Consider the following 14,825-nt stretch of genomic DNA (forward strand, 5'->3'; position numbering starts at 1 on the left):
GCGCAGGGACTTGGGTTAGGTTCCCGGCTTGGGTCACTGTCTGTGCGGTGTCTGCACGTTCTCCCCGTGTCTGTGTGGATTTCCTCCGGGTGCTCCAGTTTCCTCCCACAAAGTCCCGAAAGTCATGCTTGTTAGGTGATTTGGACATTCTGAATTCTCCCTCAGTGTCCTCGAACAGGCGCTGGAACAATGCGACCTGGGGCTTTTCACAGTAATTACATTGCAGTGTTAATGTAAGCCTACTTGTGACAATAAAGATTATTATTATAAATGACGGCTCGCCTGCCGATCCGCCGGGTGCGCGCTCACCAGCTCCCCGCTAACAAAGTAGAGCGTAAACTACTCTTGCACAGCCAACCTCACTCAGCTCGCAGCCATGACGCCGAGACGACCGGCCCCACGATTCTGTGATGCAGACCTGGAGAGGCTCCTATAGGTGATCGACGCAGGAGGGATGTCCTTTTGCATTGAGGGTTCCAGAGAGTCACCCACAGGGCAGTCAGTGCCATTTGGGAGAAAGTGGCAGCAGCTGCCAGCCCAGGCCATCCCTTGGAGGTTCTGCAAAAAGGTCACCCAGGCCGCCCACGCCACCCCCTCCCCAAATTCCTCTCTGAAACCTTTTTCCCCCCACCTCAAGCCCCCTCCCCAAACACCCGCCCCTCACAGAACCTCCACCCCTCCACCCATGCGCTGAACCATACATGCGGCTAATGATGCCCTCTCTGTGTCCACGCAGGAGAAGTTGTCCCACAACGGTCAGGAGAGGGCACAGACTGCTGGCGCAGTGCTGGACATTAGAACCTCACCATCTTCGAGGAAAGGGCCCTGGAGGTTACCGGAATGGCCAAGGACAGAGCAGTCACCAAAGGGGAGTTTGGCACATGGTGCAGAGGTGAGGTGGGCCCCACCCCGATGTACTGTCACACGTGCGTTATTGCCATACAGAATGACCCATCCCTCCCACATGTCCATTCTCCCGCAGCACCGCCACGCATGGCGGCAACCCATCCGGTGTGGTCCCCCCCCGCCTCCCATGAGAACCCCTTGGAGGAGAGCTCAAGGATATCACCATCGATGCGTCGTAGCTTTCATTTCCCCCCTCCACCAGTGCAGGGACATGTACCTTGGTGGGCAACGTTAGTGGTCAGGCTTCTGGGTCACATTCTGCTGAGCACCACACAGTTGCAGGTGCACATCAGTTGAAGGCAGGAACGCCCAGGTGAAACAACAGTTGGAGGTCTGCTGGATCCCAGGACTCAGCTGGGTTCCAGTCAGATGTTGAACCTCTGGATCAGGTTTACCCGAAGCTGTTGCAGACGTTAGGGTACGGCTGTGAGATTCAGATGGAGATGTCAGCGACACTCCAGCAAGGTCCATAGCCAATTGGGGAAGTCCCAGATGATACGGGCGTAGGAGATGGCACCGGCAATGGGTGGCACTGAGGCCATTACTGCTAGGGTGGCGTCCGCCGTGGAGAGCCTGGTGCACGACGTCAGCGGCATGAGTGGAGGTGTCCAAGGTGTGGCGCAGTCGGTGACAGCCATGGCTGAGGGCCTTGGTAGACTGCCCAACTCGCTGGGGGAATGTAACCCAGTACCAGGTGGGCCTTGATGAGGTGCTGTGGAACATGTCCCAGTCTCAGATGGGTATAGCCGAGGCGCTGCAGAGCTTGTCCCTGTCTCAGGTGGACATTGCTGAGGTGCTGCAGAGCATGTCCCAGTCACTGAGGAGCATCGCCAAGGGCGTCAACACCATGGCACAGACATTCGGGAGCCACCAGGGCTGGAAGGGCCAGATGATACAGGGGCAACCGGGGCTCAATCCACCTGCCCCTCCATCCGAGGTGAACCCCAAGGCCCTATGGGCACTGACCAGGAGGAGGGGGTACTGGGTGCCAACCCGGACCAGTCCCATGGAGTTGCGAAGTGGTCATTAGCTCCCCCGAGATCCACCCCGCTGACAACGCCGCATCTCACAGTCAGCATCTGGGACTGGGCGTCATGGCTGTGCATGTGTTGCAGACAAGTGCACCTGGGCCCTCCAGCCCCAGAGCCCCCAGAGGATATCCACCAGGGGCATCGAAGGCCACGGGCCATGGTAAGCAGCATACTGACTCCACATCCGATGTGCATCCTGGAGAAACATCTAGATGCAGCACTAGAGCAAGGGAGGCCAAACACGTCGAGGATCACTGAGAGGGCACTGGGGTAGGGTGGGAAGGGGGGTAGGTAGGGGGTAAGTGGGGGAGTGTGCATTGGGGTGAGGGGGTGTTGGGGAGAGTGGGGTAGTGGTGGACACTTTTGTTTATAAATATTTTTATTAGAATTTTCCAATTTTAACAATTTACCAATTAGAAGTAAAAAACATGTAAATGTTACAGAGTGAAAAGTTTCCTATGTACAATTGACATGTACTCCTTCCATCGGCCCTCCCCCTTTCCTTGCTCCCCCTCCCCCTCTCCCCTCCCCACTCCGTTGATAGTCGTGCTCCATCTTGGCCTGTTTTTCGCCATGGGTGTTGCATTTTTATATTGTTTCTTTCATTTTGTGGTTGTTGCTGTTACCCCCCTGGCTTAGCTGGAGGGGGCTCTCTGCCTCTCCCCACCCCTCACTCCTTTCCCATGTTCCTTGCCGCCCCCCCCCCCCCTCCCCCCTTGTTCCTATTTGTTCTGTGTAATCTTGTCTGTCTTCATTGATACCCCCTCCCCACATTCTCCCAATCACTATTGGCTTCAAACAGGTCTTGGAACAGGCTGATGAATGGCCCACACACTTTGTGGAAGCCTTTGTCCGACCCTCGGATGGTGTACTTGATCTTCTCTAGGTGGAGAAATTTCGACAGGTCTGTCAGCCAGTCCGCAGCTGTGGGTGGTGCTGTTGATTGCCAGCCGAGCAGGATTCTTTGGCGAGCAATTAAGGAAGATAAAGCCGGGGCATCGGCCCTCTGCCCCATATGAAGTTCTGATACCCGGAAGACTGCCACTTTCGGGCACGGCTCCACCCTCAGCCCTACAACCTTGGACGTCGCCTCGAAGAAGGCTGTCCAGAACCCGGCAAGTCTGGGGCAGGCCCAGAACATGTGGGCGTGGCTGACCGGGCCTCCCTGGCACTGTTCGCATTTATCCCTCAACTCTGGGGGAACCTGTTCATTTGGGTTCTGGTCAGGTGTGCTCTGTGCACCACTTTGAACTGCATTAGGCTGAGCCTTGCACAGGAGGAGGTGGAGTTGGCCGTACTCAGTGCCTCGCTCCATAGTCTCCAACCCACTTCTGCCCCCAGTTCGTCATCCCATTTTTGTCCGGCTTCGTCCAGCGATGGTGGTGGACACTTATGTGTAATACATTAAAAATGCTTCTCCAGAACCACGCCTCTTTCACTTTCCTCCGCAATGCGGACTGACCATCAAACTCTTGCCCCATCTCCCCAGCCATCGGGGTGCTGGACCCCCCCCCACCCCCCCCCCCCCCCCCCCCCCCCGGGCCTGGGCACACTGCGTGCAGGTGATGGTTGTGAACAAGCACCCAGCAGACGGGCAGGGGTCAGACTATCGCATAGATTGAAGTGCACCAGTGCTCACCTCTCTGCGGATTATCATCACCCCCCCTGCCCTCGACAGTGACCCGCTGACTGTGCCAACAGAGTCCCAGCACTCTGGAGTGATGTAACAGACCCTCGGAGAGTGGCACGTGGGCCGCTACCTTGAGACTTTGTCAACGCTGCTACTGCTGCCATCTCCGGCGCCTGGCCACCCGGTCTGCCAGCAGCACCACTCGGGCTAATTCCACGGGGTCCAAAATACCATCCATGTCGTTCACTATCTGTAAGGAATTGGGAGAGGGTGTAAGACTGACAAACAGCGATGTCTTCCACCCGGGATCCTCCATTCCCCATTGATCCGCCCCTCTCCCACACACAGAACGTCCTGCCTACGCACACCCGGCCGGAGCGGGGGCCCGCTCACCGGACCCTAGGCTCTATACCCCTGACGCCCACACACAACGTTACCTGGACTGGACCCTGGTCCCCTCCCCATTGCACTCACCCATCCTCTGGCGTGAAAATGTCCCCGGGTGGGCCCCCTTCTTCTGGGTGTTCGGATGTTGGCTGCTGTGTCCGTGGTGTTGCCTCTTGCTGTGTTCAGGCCCAGTGTCCAGGCATCACAGTCTGATTGGGATATTGGGATGCTCGGTAATACCTCCCACATGCTAAATGGCCCGTCCACCCACAGGAATCCATTTGGGATGTTTGAAGTGCTCATTTAATATTGATTGCCAATTCCCTATTACCAATACCTTCAGATGCATGGCCAGAGGTTTCCGTGGTCAGTGGGGTTTATGGGTGGTCGATGGGGCAGAGGCAGGAACTCAGGTTGCCCACAGAACAGGGCATTTACCCCCACCCGCCCACCCCGAAGCTCCGATTTCTCCCCCCCATGGCGGACCACCTCAGCCGAGGGTGATACCCCCTCTCCCCTCGAGCACAGGGCAGCAAGCCCATTGACACCCGGCTTATGGGCAGCATGGCTGCACAGTGGTTAGCACTGTTGCTTCACAGCACCAGGGTTCCAGGTTCGATTCCCAGCTTGGATCACAGCTTGTGCGGAGTCTGTACGTTTTCCCCGTGTCTGCGTGGGTTTCCACCGGGTGCTCTGGTTTCTACCTGAAATCCTAAAAGACGTGCTTGTTATGTGAATTGGACATTCTGATTTCTCCCTCAGTTTTCCTGACTAGGGGATTTTCACAGTAACATCAGTGCAGTGTTAATGTTAGCCTACTTGTGACACTAAGAAAAAGATTCCTATCATTAAATGTATGAGTCTGGAATTCGCTGCCCGAGTTGGTGGTGGAGGCAGAGATCTTAAACTCTTTTAAAAAGTACCTGGATGTGCAGCTTAAGTGCTGTAAGATACATGTGTATGGATCGGGTGCAGGAAGGTGGGATTAGAAAGTGTACCCGGATGTCCTCGGGCTGGCATGGACAAGATGGGCTGAATAGCCTCCTTCTGTGCTGTAACTTTTCTATGATTCTAAGTAAGCCCATCTGCTCGGTTCAAATCTTATATTTCCAACTGTTAACTCCTTAATTCAATATGGCCCCAACATTTAAATGCAATAGACTCCAAGCTGCTTTACTTGCATACATCCTATTTTCTAGTTAAACCTTAATCTTCCCAGAATTAGATATTGGGCGGGGTTCTCTGTTGCCCGACGGCGATATCGTAATCAGCGATCAGGCGAAGAATCCACTCTGACGCCCAAATCAGGGCCGGCGCCGGTCAGCCATGCTCTGCCCATTGGAAGTGGTGTATTCGCTTTGCTCACCACACGCCGTTGCAACGGCGTTGGTACATCCTTGGCAGGCCCTTCTATGATGCTCTGCCCCCGATGGTCCGAGCTCCCGACTGCGTGTTTGCCGTGTGGTCTGAGTGCTCGGGAACCCGGCGTGGCGGCTGCAGAACGTGTCCAGCAACGCCGGACTGGTGGGGGGTGGCCAGGGGGTGGTCTGTGGGATTGTGGATGGCAGGTCAGGTCCACGCATGTCCGGTACTATGTTGTACGGCGTGACGGCTGCAGGTCTTCGGCGTGCGCATGCACAGCCAGGGATCCGGCCGTTTTTGGCACGGGAGTTTCACCCGGCACTGCTGCTAGCCTCTGACCAGTCCCGGAATCGGTGAGGATTCGTTGCCGATTTTGACGTGCTAAACGCCCGCGAATTCTCCATTTGAGCCGGCACTTAGCCGCTGAAACGGAGAATCCAGCCTTTTACCTCTTTGCGCTGCCTGGTAGCACAGTGGTTAGTACTGTTGCTTCACAGCACCAGGTTTGATTCCTGGCTGGATCACTATCTGTGCGGAGTGTCTGCATGGGATTCCTGCGGATGCTCCTGTTTCCTCCCACAAGTCCCAAAAGACGTACTGTTAGGTAATTTGGACATTCTGAATTCTCCCTCTGTGTACCTGGACAGACGCCAGAATGTGGCGACTAGGGGATGTTTTTTCACAGTAACTTCATTGCAGTGTTAATGTAAGCCTACTTGTGACAATAAAGATTATTATTATAACCATGATGAGAGGATAAATTACATTTTGAAGAGGTTTGTTGGCCTTGCCACCTGCCAGAGGGTGGGAGACGCCACACTAGAAAGAAATGCTAGTGAACAGAAGTGAAGTGGGGGGGGGGGAGGTTGGGCGGGGGGGGTCTGCAGTGGATAGCCAGCATGTTAACCAGGACGGGGGGATGAGGGAGGTGTAGGAGAGGGCGGCTGGAAGGTGGGGGAGGATGGGGGAAGCGGCATAGGAGTTGTGGAGGGTGCGTTTGGTCATGTATGTGGTGGGGGGGGGGACATCTTGAATGGAGATGGATGGGCGGAGCCTAAGGGTGATGATGGTGGACTCTCATGGGGTGGGGAGGCGGAAGCCTCTGGTGAGAATCATGACACCCGGTCGCCCCAGAAGACGGCTGCCAACGGGGACCCAGGTAGCAGGGCAGGAATCACAGCAGGCCACCTCCACTCCTGATGTACCATCTGGGGATCCACGGAGACGTAACTGAGGGCCCATAAGGCCAGAAAGTTAGACACCAGTTAAGTTTCCCCTTTCAGGTCGAGAGCGATGCATCGGACGTCGCTCTGGCCGCCACCCTCAACCAAGCAGGCAGACCCGTGGCATTCATTTCCCACACCCTCCATGCCACCGAAATTCAGCACTCCTCTGTCGAAAAGGAGGCCCAAGCCATTGTAGAAGCTGTGCGGCATTGGAGGCATTACCTGGCTGCAGGAGATTCACTCTCCTCACTGACGAACGGTCGGTTGCCTTCATGTTTAATAATACACAGCGGGGCAAGATCAGAAATGATAAAACCTTGAGGTGGAGGATCGAGCTCTCCACCTACAATTACGAGATTTTGTATTGCCCCGGGAAGCTCAACGAGCCTCCCGATGCCCTATCCCGAGGTACATGTGCCACGCACAAGTGGACCGACTCCGGGCCCTACACGATGGTCTCTGTCACCCAGGGGTCACCCGGTTCTTTCATTTCATAAAGGCCCGCAACCTGCCCTCGCCATTGCGGAAGTCAGGGCGGTCACCAAAGACTGCCGGGTCTGCGCGGAGTGCAAACAGCACTTATACCGGCCAGACCGAACGCACCTGGTGAAGGCCTCCCGCCCCTTTGAACGCCTCAGCTTTGATGCACTATCAATTACGACGAGATGAGAGTAGAGTGTAATCGAGGCTTTATTACACAGAGATGTGTAGCCTCCCGCAGCTGCTGCCTAAATGGCTGCAGTTCGGAGAGCACACACATTTATACACCGCCTACCGGGCGGAGCCAGCAGGAAGGGATCTACCCCCGTACCTGTAGTACAGGGGCCTTACCATAATACCCCTCGTATGTGGTATATACAATACAACAGTGGTGACTACCACATTCACCCCCTGTTAAAAAAAGAGTCCAGCGGGGATGGTGGAAAACTATTTACATTCAGGTGTTTAACATTTTAAGGAAAAGTTTACAAATTCAGACGATCGGGCGCCTTGATCCGTCGTTGCGAGCGCCGCAGTTCTGGTGGCGATTTCGGCGTCGGTTCGGTGGTCGGTGACTCCGGGAGCGTGTCGACCTCATCTTCATCCCCGGGTGGGACCAAGGGGAGGACGGATCGTCCTGGAGCGGGGGCTGTAGTGGGGTGCACTGGGGGGAGGGAGGGTGGCGCTGGGACAGAGGGGGGGTGGGGGGGGGGACCCAGCTGTTGCCAGGTCCCTGAAGGAGACTGTGTCTTGGCGGCCGTTGGGGTACGCTACGTAGGCGGACTGCGGGTTTGCGTGAAGTAGCTGTACCCTCTCAACCAAAGGGTCCGCCTTGTGCAGCCGCACGTGCTTGCGGAGGAGAACGGGTCCTGGAGCTGCCAGCCACGTTGGGAGCGAAACCCCGGAGGTGGACTTCCTGGGGAAGGCAAGGAGACGTTCATGGGGAGATTCGTTAGTCGCAGTGCAAAGGAGCGACCGAATGGAGTGAAGGGCGTCGAGGAGGACCTCTTGCCAGCGGGAGGCTGGGAGATTTCTGGACGGTAGGGCCAGCTGGACAGCCGTCCAGACCGTCCCATTCTCTCACTCCACCTGCCCGTTTCCCGGGGGTTGTAGCTGGTCGTCCAGCTCAAGGCAATGACCCTGTTGCGCAGGTACTGGCGCAGCTCATCGCTCATAAATGAGGATCCCCGGTCGCTGTGGACGTAGGCGGGGAAACCGAACAGAGCGAAGATGGTGTTGAGGACTTTGATGACAGTGGCAGACGTCATATCGGGGAATGGGACGGCGAAGTGGGCAATCTGGAATATCGTCGACCACATTCAGAAAGTACGTGTTTCGGTCGGTGGAGGGGAGGGGCGTTTTGAAGTCCACGCTGAGGCGTTCAAAGGGGCGCTCGGTCTGGCCAGTAGAAGTGCGGTTTACACTCCGCGCAGACCAGGCAGTTTCTGGTGACAGCCCTGACTTCCTCGATGGTGTAGGGCAGATTGGCGGGCCTTTATGAAGTGATAAAAGCGGGTAACCCCTGGGTGACAGAGATCGTCGTGCAGGGTCCGGAGTCGGTCCACTTGTGCGCTGGCACAAGTACCTCGGGATAGGGCATCGGGGGGCTCTTTGAGCTTACTGGGGCGATACAAAATCTCGTAATTGTAGGTGGAGAGCTCGATCCTCCACCTCAAGATCTTATCATTTTTGATCTCACCCCGCTGTGTGTTGTTAAACATGAAGGCAACCGACCATTGGTCTGTGAGGAGAGTGAATCTCCTGCCGGCCAGGTAATGCCTCCAATGCCGCACCGCTTCAATGATAGCTTGGGCCTCCTTTTCGACGGAGAAGTGCCGAATTTCAGAGGCATGGAGTGTGCGGGAAAAGAATGCCACGGGCCTGCCTGCCTGGTTGAGGGTGGCGGCCAGAGCGACGTCTGATGCATCGCTCTCGACTTGGAAGGGGAGCGTCTTGTCGACCGTGTGCTTTGTGGCCTTGGCGATGTCGGCCTTGATACGGTTAAAGGCCTGGTGAGCCTCGGCCGTCAGGGAAAAAACGGTGGAGTGAATAAGTGGGTGGGCCTTGTCCGCATAGTTAGGGACCCACAGGGCGTAGTACGAGAAGAAGCCCAGGCATTGTTTGAGGGCCTTGGGGCAGTGAGGAAGGGGAAGTTCCATGAGGGGGCACATGCGATCGGGGTCGTGCCCTAGCACTCCGTTCTGGACCACATAGCCAAAGATGGCTAATCGGTTTGTGCTGAACACGCACTTCTCCTTGTTGTAGGTTAGTTTGAGGAGTTTAGAGGTGTGGAGGAATTTGGAAAGGTTAGCGTCGTGGTCCTGCTGGTCGTGGCCGCAGATGGTGACATTATCCAGGTACGGGAAGGTGGCCAGCAGTCCGTACCGGTCAACCATTCAGTCCATCTCCCATTGGAAGACCGAGACCCCGTTAGTGACGCCAAAGGGAACCCTAAGGAAGTGGTAAAGGCAGCCGTCTGCTTCAAACGCAGTGTACGGGCGGTCCGCCTTACGAATGGGGAGCTGGTGGTAGGCAGACATTAGGTCCACTGTCGAGAAGACCCGGTACTGTGCAATCTGATTGACCATATCAGATTTGCGTGGGAGGGGGTACGCGTCGAGCTGCGTGTACCGATTGATGGTCTGACTGTAGTCAACGACCATCCTGTTCTTCTCCCCGGTTTTCAGAACTACCACTTGGGCTCTCCAGGGGCTGTTGCTGACCTCGATGATACCTTCCCACAGCAGCCGCTGGACCTCAGACCTGATGAAGGCCCTGTCCTGGGTGCTGTACCATCTGCTCCTGGTGGCGACGGGTTTGCAATCCGGGGTGAGGTTTGCAAACAGAGAAGGCGGGTCGGCCTTAAGGGTCGTGAGACCGCAGACAGAAAGGGGAGGTAGGGGCCCGCCAAATTTCAGGGTTAGGCTCTGGAGGTTGCACTAGAAGTCCAGGCCGAGTAGGAAGGCAACGCAGAGGTTGGGGAGGACGTAGAGCCAGAAGCCGCTGAACTCTACGCCCTGGATGGTGAGGGCGGCGGTGCAGTACCCCCAGATCGCCACAGAGTGGGATCCGGAGGCCAGGGAGATTTTCTGGTTAATGGGGTGTACCGTGAGGGAGCAGCCCCTTACCGCATCGGGGTGGATGAAGCTCTCAGTGCTCCCAGAGTCCAGAAGGCAGGATATCTTGTGCCCGTCGACCTTCACTGTCGTCGACGTGGTCAGGAGGTTGTGCGGTCAGGACTGGTCGATCGTAATGGAGGCGAGACGCGGCTGGACGGCAGCGGTTGAAGGGGACGAGCGGCCCGATGAGGTGGCCGGCGAGCAGGGGTCCTGAGGCGGAGAAGATGGCGGTGCCCACGGGCCGCACGTGTCCTGAGGCAGGCAAGATGGCGATCAAGATGGTGGCGCCCACGGGCCGCACGTGGTTGGAGCTAAGGAAGATGGCGGTGCCCACGGGTCACACGTGCGGGGTACCGGGACAATAGCGGCGAAATGTCCTTTCTTCCCGCAGGCCTTGCAGAGCGCGCTCCGCGCCGGGCAGCGCTGCCGGGGGTTGGCTTGGGGGCGGTCGCTGGTGGGGTCCACGATGGGGTGTTCGCTGGCAGGGCCCAGGAGGGGTGGCCCGTGCGGTCGGGGGCATACGCCTGTACATTGCGTGAGGCGACTGTGTGCAAGATCGCTAGTTTCTTGGTCACCGCGAGGTCGAGGGTAGCCCCTTCTAAGAGGCACGGGCGGGTGTAGGCCAACCCTATGCCCGTAACGAACGCGTCTTTAACTAGCAGGTCAGAATGTTCAACGGTCGAAACGGCCTGGCAATCACAGTCTCTCGCTAGGGCCTGCAGGGCACGCCAGAAATCTTCCACAGACTCACCGGGGAGTTGATACCGCGTGGACAGGAGGTACCTGGCGTAGATTTTGTTGGTCTGCTGAGTGTAGTTCTCCTTCAGTAATGCCATGGCCTCAGCGTAGGTCGGCGCGTCCCGGATGAGGGGAAAGATATCGGAGCTCAGCCGCGTGTAAAGGATCTGGAGCTTCTGTGCCTCTGAGGGTGGTTCTGTCGCAGATCCGATGTATGCTTCAAAGCAAGCTAGCCAATGTGCGAAGGCCGGCTTGGCGTTGTCTGCTTGAGGGTGCAGCTGCAGGCGATTAGGCTGGATGCGGAGATCCATCGTTGTAAATTGATGCACTATCAATTACGACGAGACGAGAGTAGAGAGTAATCGAGGCTTTATTACGCTGAGATGTGGAGCCTCCCGCAGCTGCTGCAGAAATGGCTGCAGCTCGGAGAGCCCACACATTTATACTCCGCCTACTGGGTGATGCCAGCAGGCAGGGATCTACCCCCGTACCTGTAGTACAGGGGCCTTACCGTAATACCTCTTGTATGCGGTATATACAATACAACAGTGGCGACTACCACAAGCATGGACTTCAAAGGGCCCACCCCTCCACCGACCAAAACACGTACTTCCTGAACGTGGTTGATGAATACTCCAGATTCCCCTTCGCCATCCCATGCCCCGATATGACGTCTGCCATGGTCATTAAAGCGCTCAACAGCAACTCCGCCCTGTTCGGTTTCCCCGCTTACGTCCACAGCGACCGGCGATCTTCATTTATGAGTGATGAGCTGCGTCAGTTCCTGCTCAGCAAGGACATTGCCCCGAGCAGGACGACCAGCTACAACCCCCGAGGAAACGGGCAGGTGGAGAGGGAGAATGGGACGGTCTGGAAGGCTGTCCTGCTGGCCCTGCGGTGTAAAGATCTCCCGATCCCCCGCTGGCAGGAGGTCCTCCCCGACGCGCTCCACTCCATCCGATCGCTACTCTGCACGGCGACTAATGAAACCCCCATGAACGTCCCCTTGCCTTCCCCAGGAAGTCCACCTCCGGGGTTTCGCTCCCAACGTGGCTGGCAGCTCCAGGACCCGTCCTCCTCCGCAAACACGTGCAGCTCCACAAGTCGGACCCGTTGGTCGAAAGGGTACAACTGCTGCATGCAAACCCACAGTACGCCTACGTGGCGTACCCCGACGGCGGCATGGACACAGTCTCCCTCAGGGATCTGGCACCAGCTGGATCCCCACCCACGGCCCCACACCACTCGACACCCCCCCTCTGATTGCCCCGGCGCCACCCACCCTCCCCCCATCGCACCTCACCACAGCCCCTGCCCCAGGACGATCCGTCCTCCCACTGGTTCCACTTGGGGATGAAGACGAGGACAACACGCTCCCGGAGTCACAGGCGACCAAGCCGGCGCCTGCATCACCACCGAAACCGAGGCGCTCACACCGGAGGATCAAGGAACCCGACTGGCTAAATTTGTAAATTTTTACCAGACTGTAAATTTAAAATTCTCACAAACCTGTAAAGTTTTCCACCACCCCCGCTGGACTCTTTTTTTAACAGGGGGTGAATGTGGTAGTCACCACTGTTTGTATAATACGTGTATTAGAGGTAATACGGTAAGGCTCCTGTATTACAGGTACGGGGGTAGATCCCTGCCTGCCGGCTCCACCCAGTAGGCGGAGTATAAATGTGTGTGCACACCGAGCTGCTACCAATTCTGGTAGCAGGTGCAGGAGGCAACACATCTCTGCTTAATAAAGCCTTGATTACTCTCTACTCTTGTCTCGTCGTAATTGATAGTGCACCAGCCCTCCAACCATCCGGCCCCTCGGCTGCTCCTACCTCCAAATGCTGTACTGAATCGGCTGTCTGGTGCGCACCAGTGAGTGTCCCAGAAGCCTCCTCACTAATTTGCCCAACTGAGGTGATAGTCTGAGATGGTGGAGGGTGTTGGAGACAGCTGTGACTGAAAGTCAATGTCCTCATCCTACACGAAGTCTGGGGTGTCCTGGGTCATGGTCCCCTGTGTGTTCGTCCCCTGTGTGTTCATCCCTTGTGTGTCCGTCTCATGTGTGTCTGTCCCCTGTGTGTCTCTCCCCTGTGCGTCTGTCCCCTGTGTGTCTATCCCCTGTGTGTCTGTCCCCTGTGCGTCTGTCCCCTGTGTGTTCGTCCTCTGTGTGTTCGTCCACTGTGTGTCTGTCCCCTGTGTGTTCGTCCCCTGTATGTTCATCCCGTATGTGTTCGTCCCCTGCGTGTCTGTCCCCTGGGTCGTGGTCCCCTTTGTGTCTGTCCCCTGTGCGTCTATCCCCTGTGTGTCTGTCCCCTGTGCGTCTGTCCCCTGTGTGTCTATCCCCTGTGTGTCTGTCCCCTGTGTGTCTGTCCCCTGTGCGTCTGTCCCCTGTGCGTCTGTCCCCTGTGTGTCTACCCCCTGTGTGTCTACCCCCTGTGTGTCTGTCCCGTGTGTCTGTCCCCTGTGTGTTCTCTCCCCTGTGTGACTGTCCCATGTGCGTTTGTCCCCTGTGCATCTGTCCCCTGTGTGTGTGTTCCCTATGTGCCTGTCCCTTGTGCATCTGTCCCCTGGGTGTCTGTCCCCGGAGTCATGGTCTGATGCACGATCAATTGCACAAAGACTAAAGGTGGGTACAACTGTGGCTTTATTACAGTCAGATAACAAAGAACAAACAAAGAACAAAGAAATGTACAGCACAGGAACAGGCCCTTCGGCCCTCCAAGCCCGTGCCGACCATGCTGCCCGACTAAACTACAATCTTCTACACTTCCTGGGTCCGTATCCCTCTATTCCCATCCTATTCATGTATTTGTCAAGATGCCCCTTAAATGTCACTATCGTCCCTGGTTCCACCACCTCCTCCGGTAGCGAGTTCCAGGCACCCACTACCCTCTGCTTAAAAAACTTGCCTCGTACATCTACTCTAAACCTTGCCCCTCTCACCTTAAACCTATGCCCCCTAGTAATTGACCCTTCTACCCTGGGGAAAAGCCTCTGACTATCCACTCTGTCTATGCCCCTCATAATTTTGTATACCTCCATCAGGTCTCCCCTCAACCTCCTTCGTTCCAGTGAGAACAAACCGAGTTTATTCAACCGCTCCTCATAGCTAATGCCCTCCATACCAGGCAACATTCTGGTAAATCTCTTCTGCACCCTCTCTAAAGCCTCCACATCCTTCTGGTAGTGTGACGACCAGAATTGAACACTATACTCCAAGTGTGGCCTAACTAAGGTTCTATACAGCTGCAACATGACTTGCCAATTCTTATACTCAATGCCCCGGCCAATGAAGGCAAGCATGCCGTATGCCTTCTTGACTACCTTCTCCACCTGTGTTGCCCCTTTCAATGACCTGTGGACCTGTACTCCTAGATCTCTTTGACTTTCAATACTCTTGAGGGTTCTACCATTCACTGTATATTCCCTACCTGCATTAGACCTTCCAAAATGTATTACCTCACATTTGTCCGGATTAAACTCCATCTGCCATCTCTCCGCCCAAGTCTCCAAACAATCTAAATCCTGCTGTATCCTCCGACAGTCCTCATCGCTATCCGCAATTCCACCAACCTTTGTGTCGTCTGCAAACTTACTAATCAGACCAGTTACAATTTCCTCCAAATCAATTATATATACTACAAAGAGCAAAGGTCCCAGCACTGATTCCTGTGGAACACCACTGGTCACAGCCCTCCAATGAGAAAAGCATCCTTCCATTGCTACTCTCTGCCTTCTATGGCCTAGCCAGTTCTGTATCCACCTTGCCAGCTCACCCCTGATCCCGTGTGACTTCACCTTTAGTACTAGTCTACCATGAGGGACCTTGTCAAAGGCCTTACTGAAGTCCATATAGACAACATCCACTGCCCTACCTGCATCAATCATCTTAGTGACCTCCTCGAAAAACTCTATCAAGTTAGTGAGACACGACCTCCCCTTC

The sequence above is a fragment of the Scyliorhinus torazame genome, chromosome 11 (genome assembly GCF_047496885.1).
Source record: "Scyliorhinus torazame isolate Kashiwa2021f chromosome 11, sScyTor2.1, whole genome shotgun sequence".
In the NCBI taxonomy this organism is placed as follows: Eukaryota; Metazoa; Chordata; class Chondrichthyes; order Carcharhiniformes; family Scyliorhinidae; genus Scyliorhinus; species Scyliorhinus torazame.